Source organism: Fukomys damarensis, unplaced genomic scaffold (genome assembly GCF_012274545.1).
Source record: "Fukomys damarensis isolate Sample0158 unplaced genomic scaffold, DMR_v1.0_HiC HiC_scaffold_30, whole genome shotgun sequence".
In the NCBI taxonomy this organism is placed as follows: Eukaryota; Metazoa; Chordata; class Mammalia; order Rodentia; family Bathyergidae; genus Fukomys; species Fukomys damarensis.
In genome coordinates this window covers 25016243-25027775 of record NW_022900942.1, presented here as the reverse complement: position 1 = coordinate 25027775, position 11533 = coordinate 25016243, and positions in this window count along the sequence as shown.

Genomic DNA, 11533 nt, shown 5'->3' with positions numbered 1-11533 from the left:
AGGGGGGATGAAAGGGAACAAAAAAAATTAAGATGTGTTATGTAGATGTACAAATTCTCCATAATGAAATGTGGGCATTATGTACTGAAACATGTATTAATAAAAAAGAAAAAATAGGAAAAAATGTAAAGAATAATATTATACATGATTATGCTCCTCAGAAATAATCACTATTAACACTGTCTTTTGCTACATAAATTTTAGACGTTTTCTTATTTATGTCAGCATAGGGCTTGCAATAGTAAAAGGCTTGAGTAGATTTTGAATAAATGAATTAACAAATTCACATTCACATTCAAATATATGTATTACCATAGGTGATGAGGTCTTGGGACAGGTTTCTATTTTCTTGTGCATGACAAAGAATTGGACATAGCACACAATGGTAAGCAAAAAGCAACTAAGTTTAATGAAATTTAAAGGATGAGAGATATGTTCAGAATGAGCAGGCTCCAGTGGGTAAAACAGAAATAGCACAAGCACACAGAATATGTTGGGTTTAAGACTTTGAAATGTTGCCCAGAATCTAGGGTGCCTCCAATTGGTTCTTTCAGAGTGATTGACAACATGATTGGCAGGGTGCTCAGTCATATTAGTTGTGTCTATTGCTCATGTCCTTTCCTGTAATTCACACTGTTATAACTGGATGGATGAGATGCAGTCCATATATATGAATCTTTATTTAACAAGCTCAAAGTGAAGAAAAAGGTTTTCATAGGTCCTATCAGCTGGTCTAGCATGCAAGCAAACTTGTTTGGAATTTTGGAAATTTCCATAATTTTTACTCTGCTTCCAGGTAGTGGGCCTTAGGACAAACGTTGTGGGGGTTGGTCCTGGGGTGCTGCCTAGGTTCAGGTGACTGCAGCAGAGTGGTCCCACAACCTTGTACTGTCTGTATTATGTGCATGTCAATAGGATGGGAAGAGCCTCTTTCAAGCATCATTCTCCGAAACAAATCAACTTTTAAAGTGTGATACCAAAGGCATGGAAGGAGATGCTTTTAAAAACAAAGATAAACCTTCAGATAAATTAATTCAGAATATTACATCACCAATTGTATTTAATTTTCTTAAGAGAAAGGGTTTATTAGGTAAAGATTTCAGACAGAGATAGAGGATGCACTCAAGAGTGGAGTGCAGGTACGCAAAGAAATGAGGTACCACATCACCAGTTTTAATACTTACAACAATTATTCACACGTTAAAAACTTCTGAGAAGCTCTACATTAAGGAGAACTGCTTAATCTTGGTTAACTCAGGCTTTCCTAAAATGGTTTAAACTACAGAATACTTTTTTTCTGCAAATATGGTGAAAAATAAAATCTCTCATATTCCCACAATAAAAATCTTGTCCTAACTATGTCCCTAAAACAGACAACCTCTATGACTTGTTTGATCTTATGCCATGAAGCCCATGGTTGTTGAAAACTGTTAGAGTTTAGATACAGGTACTCACTTGGAACACTGGGAAATCAAGTAGAAACACTTAAACATTGAGGCCACTATAAAAGAACCACCACGATAGTCGTATGCAAATAGATAAATGAACCGAAAATCTTTTAAGAAAGAGTCAATAAAGAACAAATATATACTGAGAAGCAAGGTTGAAGAGACAACTGATTATTTGAAGAGGGAGAAATTGTTACAACCCGGTGCCTTGAGCCTGACACTGAGTTCACAATTTAATCACAAAGACTTCTTGCATAATTTTTATTAAACATAATTTTTAGCTTACATTTTACCTGTAAAGATAGCTGTTGCTATGATTCATATGGATAAGAGATATTACATCTGTAAGCACCATAATGCTTTAAATCATTTTATATTTTTGACATTCAGGCAGTTTTTAATATAGTGCCTCATTCTGGACCAGTTTAGTGTCATTTAGCCTTGCATTTCTGTGCCCCTCCAATCAAGATGGGACAGGTTTGAATTTTTCTAACTTCTCAGTCACTGTTCTTTTAACTCTAATGCTGCAAGTCTCCAGCACTACTTGTCATGGGGAAATGGTGATTTCTATACTTATGAATGTACCTGTATTATCTAAGATTACTAGGCTTATTTCTGATATGCTAAAGAATTTAAAGAATCCCACTCTCTACAAGGCCAGATACTCAAGCGTGTTACCTGCTGCCACTTTAAACCAACAATTAAAAAACAACAACAAAAAAACTCATTTGACAGTCTAAGCTGCAAGTGACTTCCTTGTTTTATTCTTATTGAAAAATGTAAAGTCATTTCTTCAAAGAAAGTGTAGGGTGGGTAAAAGAAATCTCTAAAACTGTAATATTTATAATATACAGAAGTAAATGTATCTGAAATATTTTCAAGTATTATCTTTATTATATGTAATTCATTATAACTTTGAAACAATATAGTTAGACAAAAAGTACAAGTATGAAATTGAAAAGGAAGAATAGGAAAATAAAAAATGTCAAGGAAAACGCAGGCAAGCAACTAGTATAAGAATGTGTTTAAAATTCAGAAATAACCTGCAGTAAGAGTTAAATAAAATTTTGCAGGGGAAATAATGTACATTGGAATATGATGTTAGTGCTCAAGTATCTGAGTATTTGAGATGCACTGACATAGAGCTTTGCCACCAAGAGTCAAAGTGTTCTTTAAAGGCAGAAAGAATAAATTAATGGGACTTGACTTTTTTTTCTCCCCATGCCAGGTATCAAACTCAGGACCTTGCACTTGCAAAGCAGGCATGGTGCCACTGAGCTAAACCCCTGGCCTGGGACTTTATTTAAAAAACAGGACAATTGCTTTGACAGTTTGAACATTTTTGTAGACAGAAGCCAAGAAAGGTTTTTAAAGTAAGGAACATAACCCCAGGTTACAGTTACACTGTTTTCCAGTAAAAATACTTGTGCTTGCTTTGGGAAAGCAGCATTTTATCTTCTGCCACCATGAAATGTCAAGAAACCGTTCTTTAAAAGATGCTGAGCCTCTGGGAGACACAAGAATGAGATACTTAAAGGCCTCGGCTACTACTTTATTTTTACTCTTTCAATCTTTCATGTGCAGATCCCGGAGCACATTTTTGAGTATTTTTCTGACCCATTTTTGTATCAACATGAACGAGGGAGTCCTTCAGATAATGTTAGATTCAAAATAATTTAACTTTGAGTATCCTATCAGTGCTTCAGTTTGTCTATAACTTCTCTAGTCCTCTCTTCTGCTGTTTAGTTCTTTACATTCACAGTGGCAGATGAATTCCATCCTTGCAGGAATAATAAACTATCTCATTCCATGTTCGCCCAACCAGAGAGCATTGTATTGAAATACTTTGTAAGTTAAAGAAGAATCACTAGGCTAGATACAGCATTTAGTTTTATTACTAATGTACTAGTTAGCTTTAGCCAATCCATCCATCCATTCATTCAGTTTTTTATTTACTTATTATTTGTGTATTTTTGAGTCTAGTTGAAAATATAGCAAGACTTTTTTTAGAAAAGGAAAACAAAATTCTTCAATGTCATAAATTAACACAGATGGCAAATTCTGGATTATGAAATTTGGAACTGAAAACACTCTCTGTCAAATGTAAATGTAGAAGGCTACATTTCCTAAATTCACCAGGAGCCTACCATACCTTCCTTGAAAGTGGTAGTTTCTTTTTACCTGAAACATCTTTAGCATTTTCATGATGTTAACTCACATTGGTTTAAATCCCGGGATGACATTTTGTAGGATGCTATATAAATATCACCTATTCATATTTTTAAATATCTGGCACAGTATCTAGACCAAGTACTATAATAAAGTCTGGAAAAAAGAATGAATGCTCTCGTTAGATTAAAAAGTAAATACAATTTAAATATGGTTCAAAAAATTTCATGGAATGTCCTCATTCTAAAGCACATGAAATTATAAGTCCAATATAATAAATCAGTTATCTGTTCAAATTGCTAGCTACTCAAAGATTATATGGTGATAGCTACTCAATTTCTAGACCTCCTGAATTGGGCTTTAAAGAGAAAGTATCTGAAGGAATTCAAAAAAAGTTTATAACACTACTATGATCTAAATTATTTGCAAACATTCAAAATGCTGTAAAAATGATAGACAGCGTTTGTTGAGTCCAAACTCCAACAAATCTATACCAGAAATACAAGGTCAGCACTAATTTGGGGAAATATTTTAAAAGTTGTAAGGAAGGGATTAAAAAAATAGCATGAAGTTAGAATTAAGGACCTCTAAATTCCTTTACAAAATGTAATATATGAGACAGCTTTATTATTGCAGTTTTGACCCAGAATATGAATTATATTAATTTAACCATTAACATTTATGCTATAAGAATGGAGCCTAAATATGGGTGTGAAATAATGCAAATGCAATATTAAAGTAAAATAAAACTCACAGCTAACTCTTTCAAAAGCAAGTTTAATTAAGAGAATAAATCAAACTAATGGATTATATTTCACCTCAATAGCTAACTTTCAATATGGCTTTATTTTCTAACTTAGCCAAAGAATTAGATGCCAAAAATATTAATGAACTGTTGATTTACTTTTCAAATAGAATTTAACTTTCTATATTTAAAAAGATAAGAGAATAAATTCAGGGTTCAGAATCATTAGTTTAAGAAATCTAGTTATACTTTAAATCACTCTTTCACACTGTTTAATACACGGTTTATGTAAATTATTGTTCTTATTTATTTTGTCTTTCTTTTATTTTTTATTTTTTTGGTATCCCACAATTATATTTCTTTGCTCATGACAATAAAATATCAAGGAAAACTGATCTCAATTTAATTTTGAGACCACACAGAAATAAATTCAATTTAAGTGATGTGAAGAAGAAAAATAATATATTGTAGCAGTGAAAGCAGGGCCTTTTGTTTCAGATAGCACCGGGTTTACATTTTGACCTAAATTTCTCCTTTCCTACTTTATAATATCTGAATGCACTAAAAGAACTTCTGTGAGGAACACATGAGAGAATGTCTAAAGTCTATAAGAATATTTCTAGGCCTACAGTAACTAGAGAATACATATTAGAAGCAAATATTATTAACATCATTACTGTCAAACTTTCTCTAAGAGAAAGTTCTTCATGGCCATTTGAAACATACATCCAATCTCCAGACTTCTGTAAAACAGTATTAACCATCTGCTAATGTGTTAACCCGAGATTTTTGCTCACTGTTCCACCCATAGAATAATTTATTATACTCTTGACCCCTCTGTGTGCCATCCATCCATTGGGTATACTATATCAACAAATAAATCCTGTATGCTCTGCAGTGAGTCCATTACACCATATCTGGGTGATACCAAAATACGTCAGAGCCTCACTTTACCTAGCTTGTGAACGTGGCTTTATGTGGAAGTGAGATATTTGCAGAGGTAATCTTAAGTTTAAGATCCTGAGGTGAGGTGATTATCATGTTATCTATCTAAGTGGCCGCTAAATCCAAGGACAGGTGTCCTTGTAGGAAAGCAACAGAGAAATCAGAGAAATCAGAGAAAGAAGCAAAGTGGCCACAGAAGCAGAGAGACTGGACTGAAGCTTTCACAAGTCAGGATGTGCTGACAGCTACCAGAGGCTGGAAGAGGCGAGGAGAAATTCTCCTCTCCGTCATCTATGTAGTGTAGGGCCTTCCTAACACTTTGGCTTTGGACTTCTGTCTTCCAGAACTTTGGGGATACCACAATTTAATCCTGCTATCTAATAGTAACTTCATTGCAGAAACCAGCTTCTCCCTTTCCCTGTTCAACATCCACCCCCAGTCTCTGACAGCCACCATTCTACTCTCTCCTTCTACAAACTCCACATTTTTAAGATTTCTCTTGCAGGAGAGACCAAACAGTATAATTGATCTGTATTTTTCCTGGCTTATTTCATTTAATAAAATGTTCGCTAAGTTCACTTATATTATTGCAAATGACAGAAGTTTAAAGTTTTATGTTTTGCTTTTAAGGCTAAGTAGTTTGGGTACCTATACAACATTTAAAAAATCCGTTCACCTATTCAATCCATTCTCATGTTCTATTGTACAACAAGGTGACTATAGTTAATATGAATATATTTTCAAAATAGCTAGATGAGAGCTCTTTAAATAGTTACCACAAATGATGAATAATTTGAGGTGATAAATATGTTAATTGGCCTTATTTGCCCATTCCACAGTGTACACATGTATTGAAATATTACATTGCATTCCATACATATACACAATTATCTTTTACCATCAGCAATAAAATAATAAATTGAAAAATACTTTGAGAATACAACTATACATTATTTTAATTCACAGAGTTAGAGATAATAATATATTGCAGCAGCCAGGAGAAACTACTATAGCTTCATCTTCTTTTCCTAGGGGGATCCTTGTTGTGCCCTGAGAACCACATTTCCTTGACAGTCCTCCCCGATGAAAACTCTATTCCCGAAACATAACATACCTTAGGAGTGCAGCGTTTGTCATCTTATGAACTTTTTTATTTCCATGTTCCTTATTGTTCTTCTTAAACCCTCATTTCCTCAGTGTTTATACAGAAAGATTGCTTTTACACTGCTCTTACTTTGTTACTATTGTCTACTGAGTTGGTAGTCACTAGCTCTGATTTTTTATGATTTTCAGCATGAATATCATTATCTTGAAAATCAACACCTTGACCTCTGTTATGCTTTTTTTGTTTTGTTTTCATCTTCAATGTAGGTGAGATATTCATTACATACAGACTTTCTTTTTTTGCCTTTCTCACCTCCAAAGATCCCTGCCCCACCCTGCTGTTTGGCCAGTGGTATAAGTATCAGATGATCTTATTATCCTTGACTTTGCTATCACCAACCCCTATATCATATTCAGAATTTTGTTCATAATCTCTTCTTTTACCATCACTAATTCGCTCTAGCTCACTCATGGAAGCAATTCATGGTCACCATCAAAACTAAATTCTTTAACTTACACTCATTCAGAATCATTTCATGTCTTAATCTCTCTTGCTAAATTTACTTTATTGTACCATCTCCGATACCTTTGTTCTACTCTCTTGCTATTATGTTCCTTTAGCAAAATGCAAATCGTAGTTAATCTAAATCTTAGTGCTCTTTCTTGATGAACTTTATAGAACAACAGCGGCCGTTATTTTAAATTCATTACCACAGTCTTAAACTACTAATCCAGGTACATGAAAATTCTGCACCGTTTTCTGCATGCTCTATCTCTTTTCAGCTTGTTTCTTTTCAATTTAAGCTTTATGTAATTTTATCTCAGCTTTCCTTTCTCTGACCATGCTTTTCTCATCTTGACACCCTCCTGGCCTGAAAATATACTAATTTCATTCATTCCCATTTTAGAGGATTTCCATTTTTTTGTTCTTTATCTCTGGCCAAAGTTTTCATAGCTGATTCTTTTCTCATTGATGCAACTGTTTGACTTGTAGCAGTCATTTACTAAATATTAGTAATATGACTGTAGTTTCATTTTGCATATGAGAAGGAAAAAGATAAAAACTTGGGCACCAAAAAAGACACAAATTTTTTTTAAAGGCACAAAAATAAAAACTTGCAAAATTTACAAAAGGTAATTCATTCATATTGTTGTTCAATAGGAAATTGAAGCCTAGAAAAATTGAGTGACTTGTCCAAGAACATTTAGAAATAATGAGAGGTCACACCCCATAATTTCATTCTGACCCACTTTCCATCACAAGTTGCATGGGAAATGCTGATAAATGTACACATCCCATTGTGTAGCAGGCATTACTTATTTATTTTTTGCTCAATATCAAATTTCTTCTTCATCTTGCAGCTGAGACCCCATTAGAGCAGAGTGCCTGACTTTGGCATAATCTTGACTCTTAAAGCCTGTCACAGTGCTGGGGAACAGGAGACATGGCAGAAATGTGTGTTGAATTAAAGCATGAGTAAGTACTAATAAGTATGTATTATATTATTTTATTATTATTATTATTTTTCTTTTTGGTACCGGGGATCTAACTCAGGTCCTTGCGCTTGTGAGGCAGGCAGCCGAAGTATGTATTATTAATTCAACATTATAGCCCTTATCCAATCAGAGATATAGAATTCATTGCTAAAAATATTTAAAAACTTAAATATATTAATATTTTTTAAAAGAGCCTCTAACATAGCCTTAAATTGTACTCATTTATACATGTATTTATTTTCTAAGTTTATAAGCTCTTTGTTTTCTACATTTTTAAAACTATAGACTAGACAGAATAAATGTATAAAATGTACCCTTTTAGGAAGACAAAAGATACATTAGTGATGCTTTTTGTTTACTTTTATAAACATCCACTTCATATCAGGATTATCTGCAGACTTTAGAAATATGGGCTTCTCAGAAATTTACTCAGGAATAAATTATGGGGATCTTATTTTTAGTTTTGGGACTTAAATGTAAGTTCCACGGACACAAGCAACTATATTTGTATTTTCCTATCATATTTGCAGTTCATTATTCATATCACATAATATACATCTAGATATTAAATAAAATAATGAGGATTTTAATTAATTCTGAACCAATTTTGAGAAAGGTACTCACTAATTTAGGGAATAATTTTATCTATAGTTAAAGTTTCAATGAGAATACATCTAAAACATTCTTCAGAGAAGAGAGATGGGTTTGGGTCACAAACTTTTAGTAGAATTCAGCAATTATTTGGTAGAATTTTAATAAAAACAGATGAGGAAATAGAGTATGAAATTAGAAGAGAGTTCAGAAAATATTCACTAGATAGATGTCCTTGGGGAGGGGGTCTGGAGAAATGAATAAAGTATAAGTTTGAAATATTAGAGGTTGGACAAAGAGTACAAAGAGACAGTGTGGGCATCTAGGTAAGAGGTAACATTGCATTTGGTATTCCACATCTGGTCAAATACAGACCAAGGTAGAGAATGTATACAAATTAAAATTCTAAGAAGCAATTACACAGATAAGCATAGTTATCTCCAAATGGGCAAATTAAAGACTTAGTTTGAGTAAATGGCAATCAAAGTTGCACCATTATTTTGGGAACTATATATTTAAGAATTTATAAGTTCTTACTGTTTGGCCATATTTTATCTGTCTCATCTTTTCTTTTGCATAACTTCTCCAAGATATTTTTTCTAACTTTCTTTGCATGATGAATATACCAATCTCTTTCTCCGGATCTCCTTTCACTCACTGACTCTGCTTGAGCATTCAAAAATAGATTTTAGCTATATTGCCATCATCATGTACCAAGCAGTACCAAAATAACAAGGACCTCATTCAGAAGGCCCAGATTCAGGAATGTAACCTATGTTATCTGAGCAATAAGCAGAAATGGCTGGATGTCATTGACTAAGGAGGAGACGAATGGCTATCTGAAGTTAAGGAAAAGCTACAGCCAGCAACCACTATATTACACTGGGAAGTCCCTTTTGGTATCTATGCCTAGCTTTATTCCATCTAGTTTGCCTACAATGCTATTATATGTTATAGAGAGCTCTTCATGAAAAGTACATCAGGTATAGTTATTGCTGTTTGTGATTGTTTTAATTTTATATCGAATATTAGTAATGATAAATTTATAAATTACTTCCACACATAATTCTTTAGTACCAAAGCTATCCCATCATTAAATTATCACTATGTTTATTTAAGGAAACTGAAAGGTCAATGAGATCGCGAGATTTAGTGAATAGAGTATGTTTATCTCATTTTTAACTCACTTTAACAACGAAGTGTCATTCAATGTTTTTCTTTGGGGAGAAATGATATTCTGCACAAGACCTTCCATTGTAAGCATTTTTCACTGTTTATAAAAAACAACAGTATCTTCCTTTTCTCCGTGATGCTCTTTCAATAACTAATCAGCAGGCTTAATTTTTTTAGAATAGGTTTAGATGTATGAAATTATTGAGTAGATTGAGCAGAGATTTATTCACTCCTCTCCCACCTCTCAGTCTTGTGCAGTTTGTCCTATTATAAACATATTGCAGGAGCATGATATATTCTTATAAATGATGAATGAATATTAATACATTATTATTAATGATAGTACATAGTTTACACTGATTCACCCTGTGTTGTTCAGGTGAATTCATGTTTCTTAGAAATTGCTGTTTGACAATTACTAGATAAATAATTGTGTCATTAATTACTTAAAGTGCACCAGCAATAAATTCCTGTAATATTTACCTTTTAACTCTTATTTTATTAATACATATTTCTTATGTAAAATTGTTCTATTTGTCATATCTGTACATGCATATAGCATATTTTGATAATTTTCATCCCCCAGAACTCCATTTTCCCTTCCCTTCTCTCTTTCCTTGATCACCCCTTCCTCTTTTCTATTCATGTTTTCTCTCTCTCTTTCTCTCTACTGCTTCTCTCTCTCTCTCCCTCTCTTCAATGTTATAAAAGAAAACATGTGATACTTTTTCTTCTGAGTATAGTTTATTTCACTCACCATGATGATTTCCAGTTCCATTCATTTTCCCCAAAACATGACTCTATTATTCTTATTGCTGAATAATATTCCATTGTGTGTGTGTGTGTGTGTATCATATTTCTTTATTCATTCAAACTTAATTGGCATCTAGGCTATTTTGGTAGGTTAGCTTTTGTGCATTGCTTCCCGATAAACATTATATCAACGTGTCTCTGTTGTATGATGCTTCTTTGGGGAAATATACCAAGTATTGGTTTGACTGGATCAAACAGTAACTCTATGTTTAGTTTTTGAGGAACCTCCATACTGATTTCCACAGTAGCTGTACTAATTTACATTACCACTAACAGGATATAAGGGTTTCTTTATACCGCTCTCCTCACTAACACTTACTGATTTCTGTTTTCTTGATGATAGCCAATCTGACATGGATGAGATGGAATAGTAAGGTAATTTTGAATTGTGTTTCCCTGATGCTAAAAATATGGAATAATTTTCATAGACTTATTGACCACTTGTACTTTCTCTGAGACATGCCTATTAATTTGTCTGCTCATTTGTTGATTGAGTTATTCTATTTTGTTTTGTTTTGGTTGTTTTTGATACCAAGGCTTGAACTCAGGACCTTGTGCTTTAGAGGTGGGAGAGGTTCCACTGAGCTAAATCCCTGGCCCTTTTGGTGGTATTTTTGATGTTGTTTTTTGATTATTTTATATGTACCCAAAGTGCCAAAGTGCAAATGGTAAAGATATTTTTTTCTGTTGAATGTCTCTTAAATTTTTTATTTTGTTGTACTATGATGTTTACTTTGATTGATACTTTAGCATGAGGAGCTTGTACTTTTTAATTTTGTAATTATTTCAAAAGATGGGTTTCTAGGGCTGGGGATTTAGCTCAGTGGTTTTGACACCTGCCTTACAAGCTCAATGGCCTGAGTTCAATCCCCAGTACCAAAAAAAAAAAAAGATGGGCTTCTACTAAAATGGTGAATCTATATAATTTACTATTTTATCTTTTAAATTACTGATGCCTTTTATACTTATTCTGTTTTTCTCAAAATTATAATATGCATGTTTGTGTGCATACTGTGGCTAGATGATATGGATGAGATTTTCTTAAAAA